The sequence below is a fragment of the Lathyrus oleraceus genome, chromosome 7 (assembly GCF_024323335.1).
Source record: "Lathyrus oleraceus cultivar Zhongwan6 chromosome 7, CAAS_Psat_ZW6_1.0, whole genome shotgun sequence".
Taxonomy (NCBI): domain Eukaryota; kingdom Viridiplantae; phylum Streptophyta; class Magnoliopsida; order Fabales; family Fabaceae; genus Lathyrus; species Lathyrus oleraceus.
The window spans coordinates 74,039,404-74,053,559 of NC_066585.1; the positions used below are offsets into that span (position 1 = coordinate 74,039,404).

Below are 14,156 nucleotides of genomic sequence, written 5' to 3' on the forward strand. Positions count from 1 at the left end.
CGGGTAAAATCTTGAGCTTGGTCTCGAACTTGATAAGCCTCGTGTAGAGGGGTCTCTTGTTAATCGTCCCTGGCTACGACATTTAATGAGGACTAACCCTGTGGGGGATTTTGCATCAATTTCACCCATGTTGCCTCTTGTGTAGTTGGACTGTCCTGTTCCGACGAGGGCTAAGGATTTCTGGTCTTCTATCTTTGAATAAGGTTATTCTTCGGAAAAAAATGAAGAAGTTTGTCATAAGGAGTTATCAGACTTAGTCGTTGGCGCTGCTAGGCAATGAGAATCTTTCTTGGCCGACTATCTTCCGAGGGAGAATGAAGTGCTTAAAATACGTGTTGATGCCCATACTATCGAGCAAGTTCGGTATTTGGAAGAACTCTAAAAAGGGTGTATACCTCACTTTTGGTTATAAGGGTTGTTATGGAACCTTTCAAGTACCCTAGTACGCTGATTGAGAAGGTGAAACTACTTGTGCAGGGAGTGGCAAAGAAGAATGAATCCTTAGTATATGCTCAGGCATCACTATTTATGATGGAGGTCGCTTTCGATGAAGCAAATCAACGATTGAATCTTGCTCGAAAAAGGATAGAAGAACTTGATACACTTTAAAGGAGTCTTAAAAAGGTCGGGAGAAGGCTAAAGGCAACCTTCCTGAGATGTATCTTGAGAATATTGATTTGGCCAAAGAGTATGCAGAGTCATTTAAGGAGAGTTACTTTATTGCTTATGACTCTTTTGAAAACTCTATGCAACAAATGGAGTATTTTTATCCCACCAGGCATATCTCTCGAGGGCAATTTTGTGCGATGGAAGATGAGAAATCGGTCTCCTTGGTGGATTATCCAGATGGGTGGTTTATTTTTTGTTCTAGTGTGCTTGTTACTAATGTATTTGCATCTTTAATAGATGAGAGAATTTCATGGTTCATGCCCTATGGTATATATTTAATTTTTTGTCACTTATCATTGTTTTTACCTATTTATATGGCATTACTTTAAGTCCCGAGTTCGTTTCTCTAGAAGACAACTTGTTTTGCAAGATCATGCTTGAAGTTTTAATGGATGTCTCTAGGGTTCATGGTCGATCAAGGGTTGATACCTCTTCCTTGTCCCTTAAAGTGTTCAGGGGAGTGTAAGCATTAAACTTATATCATGGTCCACAATCCCCTTCCTCTTTACAACGACTACCATCTCTTTCTAGTGTACATTTGTGTCTGAAGTTCCATGTTCCCCGATATCTCTCCTTTTACTTAGCCACAAGTTTTTCTTCATGGTTAATATATGATTGTGCCATAATCAGTAAATTATTTAGGGTGCAAACTCCCTTAAATCCCACTTTTTCGTAGGACATGCAATATGACCTCAACCCCTTTCTCAAACATTCATCACTACATCCAGTCATATGTGCCTTTAAAGCTACTACCACTTTAGTGAGGCAGTTAATGTACTCACATAAGGTTTCTTTCTTTCGTCGAATGACTCCACCAAGGACAAATATTATTATGGGTTGTCACTTTAGAGCGGTGAACTGGGTGGTGAAAGCTTCATATAAGTTTTTCCATAAATATATCCTCTTATTTGGGAGGGTATTCAACCACTTCATTGCAGCTCCGCTCAAAGAGTGCAAAGAATTTTCATTTTACCGCTCATTGGGCATGGTAGTAGTCTGGTCGGTTACCTACATGTTCAACATGCTCATATGGATCACTGATCTTGTCATAGCTCTATAACTTTTTAGACTTCTCTTATAATCTCGAAATCTTACAATCGAGGATACGTGCATATAGAAAATTCCTTCCTCACTCTAAAACTAGAGTGTTTGTGTCATATATTTCCCTTCTTAGAGGACAATGAACCTCTAGGGGAGTATGACTATCACTCATCCCTTTAGGACTGAGCATATGAGTTTTATGTCTTTGATGTTGGTTGCAAGTTGGTGATCTCAAAGTCTCTCCTCGCATTGTTGCTACCCTAACTGAGGTCAGATCAAGAGTGAAGGTTTAATTGAGAGGTCGTCTCTCACACAATTATTCCTTTGCGTAATATGTTGCATACTCTCTTTAATCCTGACTAGCCTCACTGCTAAGAATTATGAAATTTGTTATTGCACCATAATATAAACATTATTCAGTAGATAAATGGCTCCCTATATTCAAAGGTTGTCCTATAATAGCTGAAGGCCATAGTGCATTTTCTATCAAAGTATCACAAGTAATAGTGGAGGTCGTTGAGATATTTCACCTTGGTGAATTCGTTATGTAGATTTAAATAAAGAAAAGGCTTTGAATGCTCCTTAATTAACTCTTGGTGGAGAAGAACCTTGTTTTATAGAGTTAGAAGGATACGTTACAAGAACTGAATCATCTTCTGCTTAAGAAGGTGGAAGAGGCAAAACTTTAACAACTTCAATAGTTGTTTGTCATTGAACCACAGGTCAAATGGCTTTGGTTGCCGCTGATCGCTCTATTCGCAAGTGCGCAAATCGCGTCAGAGTAATATAAAAGAATATCGATCCCACAGAGACCAAATCGTCAATCTATCGATTACCATTGTTACGATGTTTATCTAAGGCGGTACAAAAGAGATATTGATGTCCCAAAATAACAATAAATAAAGGAAATAATAAATACAGTGCAGATAAAGAAAAGTTTGAATGTATTTCACGTCAGTTAAACGATGTTTCGATTGTCTAAATAGAACTACTTATGGGGTAATATTTTCTAATCTTGAAAAGAATCCATTTAACAGGAACTGTCGCATTCGCGTATTCAGAACCGAGTTTACCCTTAAATTAAGGCTTTTTATTGTCACTTATAAAAGGTGCGCAGAACGCTAAAGTAATAAACTTATTTTTAAGAAATAAGTCTCGTAAACTTAGTTGAAAAGTGATTTTGGTTTGGAAAGTTTACCCAAGGAGTTTCTTGCTTTTAAATCTATCAACGCGTCCGAAAACAGTTTCAAAAATCGTTTTTTCTTAAAGTGATAAAAATTCCTAGTTAACTAAGTCAGGATGCTTTCGCACTACTTGAGTAGTTAAAACTAACCAAGTTTGTTTCAGAAAACTCAAATTAAAAATCAAAATAGCCTTTAAAGCATTTCTACAGATTCAATATGTGAAACATCTCTTTAACAACGATCCTTACATTCTAACCTTTGAAAGATTTATCCAGTCATGGTAATACAAACAAACACAACGATATTGATCATGATGAAAAGTTGTTTTAGAATGTAAGGCGTGAAGAACAAGTAAAGCATGTAAAATAATTAAAACGAGCAATAAAGATAATGGCGAGAAATTTAAATAAAGTAAAGACAATGACAGGAATTAAATAAAGTAAAGAAGGGCAGGAAATTAAATAAAGTAAAGCATAGCAAGAAATTAAATAAAGTAAAGCATGACAAGTAAAATAAATAAAAGCGATTAAATTAGAACCTGCTCCAAACGGAGGCTTTAAATCTGGTACAAGGAAAATAAACCTTTGACTTCGAAGATAAAGACGACGGCAAAATCAAAGTGCTCCAAGTCAATCTCACTAAGGTGCGATAACCCTTCGATGTGACGGATTACCGCTTTTACAGATGATAATATAGTCTTAGTGTTGTAAACTAAGTTGGATGATTTGGAAATGAACTAGAACGACCTATTTATAGAGGAATTCAACAGCTTGCAAAGATCATTATGCCCTTCAACTTCTCCTTAGTGGGAACGTGAAATGCAAAGGTGGCGCCCGCCACCCCTTCATGGCACCCTCCATGTGTGTGAATGGGAAAGTTCATGGGATCGTGGCGGTTACCTCCTGGTTGAGGGCTGATGTGTCATGGCTTCTCCTATAGCGGCCGCCATGCATAACGTCATGTGTGCAATATTTGCCGAAAAACCCTAATTTTTGGTCTTTTTGCTTCGTTTCTTCTAAAAAGGTCCCGAAAGAGAAAAATATTTGAAAACAACATAAAAGAGAGCATAACACAAGCAAAATGGTAATAAAGACCTAATAAACATGTGAAATCTGAGTCAAAAACACGGCGTGATTCAGTATGATCAAATTCTCCCACACTTAAACCTTTGCTTATCCTCAAGCAAAACTATTTATACCTCATGCAAGAAAAACAATATCAACCAGAGTTAATTCAAGGCAAAAAGGCTTATAAGTTCATTCAAGGAATGTATCGATAGGTACTAACAAATCGAACTAAGGATATTGTAGTGACACTTCTTGCAAATGCGGTCATAGGCTTCGTTCCTATACAAATTAATCCACATCACCCCACCATACCTAGGCCTTCTTTTCATCTTCTTCAAGTCCTTTTCATTCAGGTGCAATCACATTAAGCCCGTTATCCGCACATACTCATAGTAAGGTGACAGGTTAGTGATTATGATCTTAAGCATGGGGCTCTGGTACATAAGTTGGTGTAACCCCTTTATTTAACCCAATTTGTAGTTGTGGAGGATTTGATTGTAATCCACCCTACCAAGTTCAGCACCAGATACCTCTGAACCAACCAACAATAGGCATATTATTATATATTTCATTTTTTTATTTTTCTTCCGCATGTTTCGCAAATGTCTTTATTTTGCTGGGTTAAATGACCGTGTGAGAGTCACCTAGCCCGGATTTTCATACAACTAGAGAACAAAGCAGGAATTTTTGTGATCATTTACTTATTTTCATCGATCCCCTACGTAGAGCATGCTTAAGTTGGAGTTAACTGCAAGGATAAACTACTTAAGGACTTATTTGGAACAAAAATTAGGGCCACATCATATGGGGTATCGGGATCGACTGTTATAATCATGAAGCCTACGGTGTTAAGACAATATCGATTTTTAGAAAAAGTTTTCCCAAGTCTTTTACATCTCGTCATAAACCTGTCTTATAGCCTGAATATTCAAGATACATTTTTTTCTTTGCTCACAATTTTTTTTTGGTAAGGTTAAAGAAATGGGAGAAGTACGAATACACTACACAGATGACTCGTCAAACACATGTTATTTTATTGAAAAGAAAAGGCAAACAACTAAAACGCACAAAACATACTAAAAATAAAGGAAAGCGATAAAAAGCGATAAAAATCTCCTCCCACACTTAAACCGAACATTGTCCTCAATGTTTTGATATGAGATAGGGTAGGAGTAACCTAGAAGAGAGAGAGAGAGAGAGAGAGAGAGAGAGAGAGAGAGAGAGAGAGAGAGAGAGAGAGAGAGAAAACTATGGGTGATCACCGGTACCGTCACCGCCCTGGTCGGGATGCCTTGGTCGACGACGCTTGATACGAGTACTAAGTCCTTCCTGCAGCTGCCTAGAGTGACCTAAGAGAGAACCTTGGTTGGCCTCGATAAGTGCGAAGTGACGCTCAGTAGCCTGTCGCTGGCGATGCTGCTCATTAGTGATCGCAAGTAAGGACTCAATGATAGTCTGATGTGCTTGCTCACTACGCTGCTGGGAGGCTACCATAAAACTCATATTATCTTTCAATTGTTGGTTTATGGTATTCAGAAGGGTGTCACGCCTTTCCTCTCAAGCCAGGTGCTCGCACCACATCTCCTCAGTGATGTAAAAACCGGGAGCGGTACCTGCAAAATGGTCAGAAGAAGAAGGTGCAGTGTGTACAGGTGATGCAGTAGGAATATCATGAGCAGGTGACTGGTCGCGCCGGTCATACTTATCATCGGTCCCTTGCCCATCATCCATAGGAACATTAGATGGCAAAGAACCGGTAAAAGGTGGAGCATCGAGATCATACGTCTAGTTCCTTGCATGCCTCACGTCTGTACGCTGAGAGCAAGATAAAACAATACTGGGTATAGCTACACCATGGACCATGAGGTTATAACCACCTGCTCACTGCACCTTGCATAATTTCATATCCTTCAAAAAATTTAAGTTGATGGTGCGGTGAGGGAATGGTTCTAAGGTGGCTAACCCAGCATTGAGATTTAACGCTCTAGCAATAGAAGTAATTAAACCACCAAAATAAATGGTTCCTCCCTTTTTAAGAATGGTAGACATATGTGCAAGCATAAAAGGAACATGATTGGTCCTTCAATTAGTGAGGCAACCCTGTAAAAATAGCAACTCACGAGCATTTACTTTATTAGAATTCTCCCGACCGAAAATAGTACATGCCAAAAGATATCGAAAAGTACGGATGGTCGGGTTATGAATATTGGAAGCTAAAATTCCTTCAAAGGAAGTGACAACCACATTTGATAATCTATTCAAAAAGTAAATGCTTCGAGTGCCCATTCAGCATCTAAGGGTGTCTCAAATATGACACTCTCTCCGTAAGGCATTCCTAACAAACCTGCTAAGGCATCGGTAGTGTACTTGTATTCCATATTAAACATTCTAAAACAAACGGTACCAACCGTGCTAGCAGTGTCAGGGTAAATAGTGTAAATTAGGGAACCCAAAAATTCCCTAGTCAGCCTATCATAGGTGAGTGCTTTATTAGCAAAAATATCATGTAATCCTAAAGTATCAAGCATATGAAAAACACTATGGTACGTCCCTAAAGTGTACAAACAATCTTCGTCTACATACCTGGTAGCGAGAATTTCCCGTGATTGCAATTTTTGTAAAATTTTGTTTTGTCGCTCTCTGGGTTTTCCTCCGCGAAGAATGATGTTGTTGAACTCCATTCCGCCCATTGATGGTGAGTGAAGAGAAAAAAATGGATGTTTATGGAAAGGAAGTGAAAATGGAGTTTTAATGGGTTTTTGGTGGAGAAATGGATGAGTGGAGTTTAGAAATGGTAATGGCTTGGAGTTAAAATGAGGAAGTTGGGATTTTTCGTGGACTTTGGTGGAGTTGGGAGGAAGAGAAAATGGGTTTTGAGAGGTTGAAGAAGGTGAAAATGGTGAAATTGGGGATTCTGTCCCGTTAAATGTTCTGACCTCATGGCGCCCGCCATGAGGCTTATGGCGCTCGCCATGGCTTCGGAATTGGTTGGGCCGAATTTGTTCATTGCTTCTTGGGCCACAACTTTTTGTCTTCATTTTTGCAAGAAGGGGGGTGCACATAGGTTTCTATGGTATGCTGTTTTTTTGATTAAGCTTGACAAAATAAAATAAGATAAAATAAAATAGTAAAGTGAGATAAAACAAAATAAAATAAAATGGACATAAAAACATAATAATAACAATGCATATATATATATATATATATATATATATATATATATATATATATATATATATGTGTGTGTGTGTGTGTGTGTGTGTATGTGTGTGTGTGTGTGTGTGTGTGTGTGTGTGAAGAGTTAGTAATAAGTCACGGGTTGAGAGATCCTAGGAAAGAAAAAGCAAGCATAAAGTCAAAAGGAACAATAAAAACAAGCATAAATAATAAACAATGGGAAATATGTAAATCAAACGGCATCTCTCGGTCGGTGATAGCATCAATGCTTAGGGAATAATGGAGTCTCCTCGACTTCGTATCCTCAGAGCTCTGCGATCTGGTGCCGAAGGTCGACGATCTCATTGTTCAATATACCGGCTTCAGTGGCATGTGTGGCATCTGACACTTCGACCTGCAAAGCAACGTCAGCGAGCTCCTGGCGGAGCTGGGCTATCTCCATACGGAGCTTAACCTGCTCAGAATGCATGCTTGGACTCTGAAGATTTGGATTATTGGTGAGGACTTTGATTCTGGTAGGTGTGGTTCTCTGTTCATCTACTGTCTCGCCTTGGCCTTCTATGGCATATGCCCAGTTGGCTTGATCATAAACACAAGTTACATTAGGGTCCAGTAAAGTAAAGTAGTGAATAGTCTCACCCTCGATCAAGAGCCTGTATTGATCCGGCTGGAAGGAAGATCTCCTCATGAGGCCACGGTCCATACAGAAGTCAATATCCATCAAAGTATAGCTGCAGTAAGACGTCAAGTGAAATAGTCTTCTATCAAGTCCTAGGGCAGAGGCTATATGAATCACCGTGCTTCCAACGTGTATAGGGCTCACAGCGGAGCGAGCATTAAGATAGAGACTCTCGATCAGAAAAGCTCCACAATCTACTGGGCGTGACTGAGTGGTACAGTACATGAAGAAAATCTCTTCAGCACTTACATGTGTATCAGGGTCACTCTTCCCCAGGAAGGTGTGGGCAATAATCATCTGGAAGTATCTGAAAGCAGGATTATGGATCTTGTCAGAGATTTGGGTGAAAGGGTCAATGCTACCTCCACATGTAATGTCACTCCAGAACTTCTCAACGTCTCTACTCAGGAAATAGCTCATGGGGAGCTCAAATGAGGCATCATAAGCAGTCTGAAATCCAAGTAAGTCACTGAAACGCTTATGGTTGAAGGTGTATTATGTCCCAAACAACCTAAAATTAATGTAGCCACCATCACTAGCGTGACCAACATAGGGCTCGTAGTTTAGCGAGCTCAAGAACTCCAAAGTGAGGTTCCTGTAAGTCACATGCATCGCATCAATATACTCATCCCATTGCAACTGATTGCACAAATGCCTGACACTAGGCTCAACGCCTAATGCCTCCATGCAGCTTGAATCAGGATATCTGATGGGCAGCATTGGACGCTGAGAAAGCATGGCGTAGCGCTGCTCCTGAGCTGGGTCACGAAAGATCACTAGCATAGTGTCGAAATTCTCCATCCTGAAAAGTTAGGTTAAAAACAGAGGACACCTGAAATCGCAAATATTGTAAATGTTAGTCTAAACACACACACACACACACACACACACACACACACACACACACACACACACACACACACACACACACACACACACACACACACACACACACACACACACACACATATATATATATATATATATATATATATATATATATATATATATATATATATATATATATATATATATATATATATATATATATATAACAAATGATAATGTAAATTGAAATAGTAAAAGTAAAGCAAAGGAAAAGAAATCATGGGTTTCCTCCCATGCAGCGCTTGTTTAACGTCGTTAGCTTGACGATTCGGACTTTATATATCAGAGGTAGGAACTGGAGGGTCGACCAGAGTATGGCCAGGGCATTCTGTGGGGACGTCACCTCCTTGATATTGCTTCAGTCTTTGTCCATTTACTACAAACGGATTACAGGAATTGTTCCGGATTTCAACTACTCCAGATTTTAGGATTTTGGAAACCTTAAAGGGGCCTGTCCATCTCGAACGTAACTTACCTGGAAAAATTCGTAATCTCAAATTGAAAAGGAGAACAGAGTCGCCTATATTAAAGTCCTTTTTCACAATCCTTTTGTCATGTCATGCTTTGGTTTTTTCTTTGTATATAATGGCATTCTTGTAAGCATTCTGGCGAAGTTCCTCCAATTTGTGGATATCGAGGATTCGCTTGTTGCCGGATGCTAGGTAATCCAAATTCAGGGTCTTGATGGCCCAATATGCCTTGTGCTTGAGTTCAAAAGGTAAGTGGCATGACTTCCCGTAGACTAACTGGTATGGTGTAGTTCCAATAGGGGTTTTGTAAGCCCACAATGCTTCTATTAGCTTTTCAGACCAATCTTTTCTGGATATTGAAACAGTTTTTTCCAAGATTTGCTTAATCTCTCTATTAGATACTTCTACTTGACCATTAGTCCGGGGATGATATGACGTTGATACTCTGTGTTTTACTCCATACTTTATTAAGAGTTTATCAAATATCCTGGATATAAAATGTGATCCACCATCACTTATGATAAGTCGTGGTACTCCAAATCTGGGGAAAATATTATTTTTAAACATCTTGATGACTACTCTTGTGTCGTTGGTGGGTGAGGCTATAACTTCTATCCATTTGGACACATAGTCAATGACTACCAAAATATACTTGTTTCCCATCGAAGATGGAAAAGGTCCCATGAAATCAATACTCCAAACGTCAAATAATTCCACTTCTTAGATGTTCTTCAAAGGCATTTCGCCGCGTCTTGAGATGTTTCCAGCGCGCTGGCACCGGTCACATTGGACAATATAAGTATGGACATCACACCATAGTGTTGGCCATTAAAGACCAACTTGAAGAATCTTAGCGTATGTCTTGGATGTGCTTGAATGTCCACCATAGGGTGAAGAGTGACAATGCTCTATGATATTTCTAACTTTTTTTTCGGGACGCAACGTCGAAAGATGTTATTTGTTCCTCTTTTAAACAGGAGTGGTTCGTCCCAATAGAAATGTCTTATATCTTTAAAGAACTTCTTCTTTTGTTGATAATTGAGGTCAGATGGTATGATATCAGCGGTTAGATAATTCACAAAATCAGCGTACCATGGTACTCTGCTAATTTCTGAAACTGTCCCAAAGTTGTCTCTATCAGGTTCAAGGGGAACAGTATCTAACTTAGCTATCAATCTGTCATAGGTGAAATCATCATTTATAGGTAAATGGTCTGGCTTCAAATGCTTTAGTCTGGAAAGATGGTCAGCAACTACGTTTTTTGTTCCTTTTTTGTCTCGAATATCTAAGTCGAACTTTTGTAGCAAAAGGATCCATCTGAGTAATCTAGGTTTCACATCCTTTTTGCTTAGAGGTAACAGATAGTTGTATGGTCTGTATAGACTAAAATCTTAGATCCGACAAGATAAGACCTAAATTTATCAATTGCAAAAACTACAACTAGGAGTTCCTTCTCTGTTGTTGTATAATTTAGTTGAGTGGCATCTAGGGTTCTACTAGCGTAATATATTACATGTAATTTCTTATCTTTTCTTTGCCCTAAAATAGCTCATATAGCAAAATCGCTAACATCACACATTATTTCAAAGGGTTGAGTCCAATCTGGAGTTTGTAAAATGGGTGCTGAAATTAGTGCTTGTTTTAAATGATTAAAGGCTTCGATACATTTTTCATTGAAAATGAATTCAACGTCTTTCATCAGAAGGTCGGTCAGGGGTTTTGTTATTTTAGAGAAATCTTTGATGAAGCGTCGGTAGAAACCGGCGTCTCCAAGAAAACTACGGACTTCTCTAACTGTCTTAGGAGGGTTAAGGTTTTCTATAACTTCTATCTTTGCTTTGTCGAGCTCAATGCCTCTTTTAGATATTATATGTCCCAATATTATGCCTTCTTTGACCATAAAGTGGCAATTCTCCCAGTTTAACACAAGGTTAACTTTTACGCATCTCTCTAGGATTTTCTCAAGATTAATGAGGCAATTCTCAAAGTCGAACCCACATACCGAGAAATCGTCCATAAATACTTCCATAATTCCGTCGAGATAATCTGCGAAGATTGACATCATACAACATTGGAAAGTAGCTGGCGCATTACAGAGTCCAAACGACATTCGTCTGTAAGCAAACGTTCCGTAAGGACATGTGAAGGTTGTTTTCTCTTGATCCTCGGGGTGTATGGGTATTTAGAAAATCCAGAATATCCATCCAGATAACAAAAGTAAGAGTGTCTGGCAAGACGCTCAAGCATTTGATATATCAATGGAAGGGGGAAATGGTCTTTCCTAGTTGCCTTATTGAGCTTCCTATAATCTGTACACATATTCCATTCGCCTTTGATACGTTTAGCTACATGCCCGCCCTTCTCGTTCTGCACGACTGTGATGCCTCCCTTTTTGGGTACCACATGTATAAGACTTACCCATTTACTATCGGAGATCTGATAGATTATACCAGCTTCTAGCAGTTTAAGGACTTCCTTCTTTACCACCTCACTCATTACAGGGTTGATTCTTATTTGATGTTCTCTGGAAGGTTTTGAATCTTCCTCTAGCGAGATCATGTGTATACACACGGATGGGCTTATACCTTTTAAATCAAAGATGTTGTATCCTAAGGCAGAGGGGTATCTTCGTAAAACATTCAAGATTTGGTTTGTCTCGTCATGGTTTAAGGTGGCACTAACTATTACTGGGCGGTTCATTTCTTTATCCAAAAACTCATATCTTAGGTTCTTGGGCAATTCCTTAAGTTCTTAAGCTGGTTTTCGAGAGTTTGGTGAAAGGGCTGGAGTGAGATCCAAACATTCGTTAGTGTGAGGTTATGTTTCCTTTAGCTCATTATCCTTTTCATCCGGGTTTGAAAATGGTTTGACCACAGGTTCTTCTTGATCAAATTCCCTTATGCATTCATCTATGATGTCGATCGCGTAACATGCGTCTCCTATGATTGGTGCCATCAGGAGCTTTGAAAGATTAAACTCTATCTTTTCATCCCCTACTTCGAAAGTTAATTTTCCTCTTTTAACATCTATTATAGCTCCGACTGTTGATAAAAATGGTCTACCTAAAAGGATAGGGATATCGTCGTCTTCCTTGATATCCATGACCATAAAGTCTGTTGGGATATAAAGTTGACCGATCCTAACTGGGATGTCTTCTAAAATGCCTACAGGGTACTTAACAGACCTATCGGCTAATTGGAGGGACATCTTAGTTGGTTGTAATTCTCCTAAGTTTAACCTTTTACACACAGCTAAGGGCATTAAACTCATACTAACCCCTAAGTATAGGAAAGCTTTGTCGATCACATGACTCCTTGGAATGCAAGGTATAGAAAAACTACTAGGGTCTTTCTCCTTCTTAGCAAGTTTATTCTCGGAAATAAAGTTGCATTCCAAGGGTTTAGGATCGTCAAGCCTACGCTTGTTGGTTAAGATGTCTTTGAGAAATTTGGCGTAAGATGGAATTTGGGTGATGGCTTTGGTGAAAGGAATCTCTACATGAATCTTCTTTATTACTTTTATAAACTTTTGGTATTGGTTATTAATTTTGGTTTGTTTAAGTCTTTGCGGATATGGGATTGGTGGTTTATACTGGGATGGTGGTTTGTAAGTTTTATCCTTGGCTTCTCCTTCTTGGTCGGTTTGTTTTTCGGGTTCCACCGGTTCCTCTCCTTGGTTGGTAGGTATATTTTCTTTAGAAAATTTGGACTCGCTCATTGCTGGGTTACGAGGCCCTTCGTAAGCGGTCCTACTTCATAATGCAATAGCGTTAGCTTGCCCTCGAGGGTTGAGTTGAGGTTGTCCAGGGAATTGTCCTCCAGGTGTAGTTTGTGGGGCTTGGTTTTGTGCTACCTGCAAGATCTGGGTTTCAAGCATCTTGTTGTGAGTGATTATCTGATCAACCTTGGTCCCTAATTGCGTTATCAGTTCGTTTACGTGAATGTTCTGGTTTAGGAATTCTTTATTTTGCTGAGTCAGGCCTGATATAAAGTTCTTCATGATCTTCACAAGGTTAGACTTCTGAGGCACAACTTGCATAGGTTGATTTGGTTTTTGGGCTTGATAACCTTGTGGTCTTTGAGGTGCATAATTTTGGATAGGGTTTTGGTTTTTATAGGAAAAATTCGGGTGATTTTTCCATCCAGGGTTGTAAGTATTAGAAAATGGGTTACCTTAGGCGTAATTCACTTGGTCGGTGTTCAGGTCGTTCAAAAGGTTACACTCCGCTGATTCGTGTCTTTAGATCCACAAAGTTCATACTCTGTGTGGACTATCACTGTGGTGTTAGTGTTTGTAGAAATATGTTCGACCTTAAGGGCTAAGGCGTCCATTTTCGCTTGCATCATGTCCATAGAGCTTATCTCATGTATTCCACCTTGGGTCTCCTTTTTCTCTATTGATGCTCGTTCAGTTCCCCATTGGTAATGGTTTTGGGCCATATCCTCAATTAGGTCACAAGCTTCGCTAAGGTTTGTTCATCAGCGCGCCACCAACGGCAACATCAATGCTCATCTTTATGTTATAATGGAGTCCATTGTAAAAGGTATGAACGATCAACCATTGTTCTAGGCCATGGTGTGGACAAACTCTTAACATCTCTTTATATCTCTCCCAAACTTCAAAAAGTGATTCTCCTTGATTTTGAGTAAATCTAGTTATTTGGTTTCGAAGAACAACGGTCTTACTAGGGGGAAAATATCTAGCAAGGAATACTCTTCTAAGGTATTCCTAGGTAGTTATTGAGTTAGCTGGAAGTGAATCCAACCATAAACGTGCTCTATCCCGGAGGGAGAAAGGAAATAATCTTAAACGAATCGCATCAGGTGAAGCACCGTTGGATTTAAAGTTGTCGTCCAGTTGGATAAATACTTTTAAATGTTGATTTGGGTTCTCAATAGCGAGACCCGCGAATTGGTTATATTGCACTAATTGCACTAAAGATGGTTTTAGTTCGAAATTGTTGGCAGGAATGAGGGGGTTT

At 39.2% G+C, this 14,156-nt stretch overlaps 1 non-coding gene across 1 annotated transcript; it reads left to right on the plus strand.

The window, feature by feature from the left end:
* The first annotated feature begins 13,742 nt into the window (after positions 1-13,742).
* On the plus strand, positions 13,743-13,849 carry LOC127108654 (small nucleolar RNA R71). The gene has a single exon (XR_007796178.1). It is a non-coding gene; the product is annotated as a small nucleolar RNA R71 (small nucleolar RNA).
* The last annotated feature ends 307 nt before the right edge of the window (positions 13,850-14,156 follow it).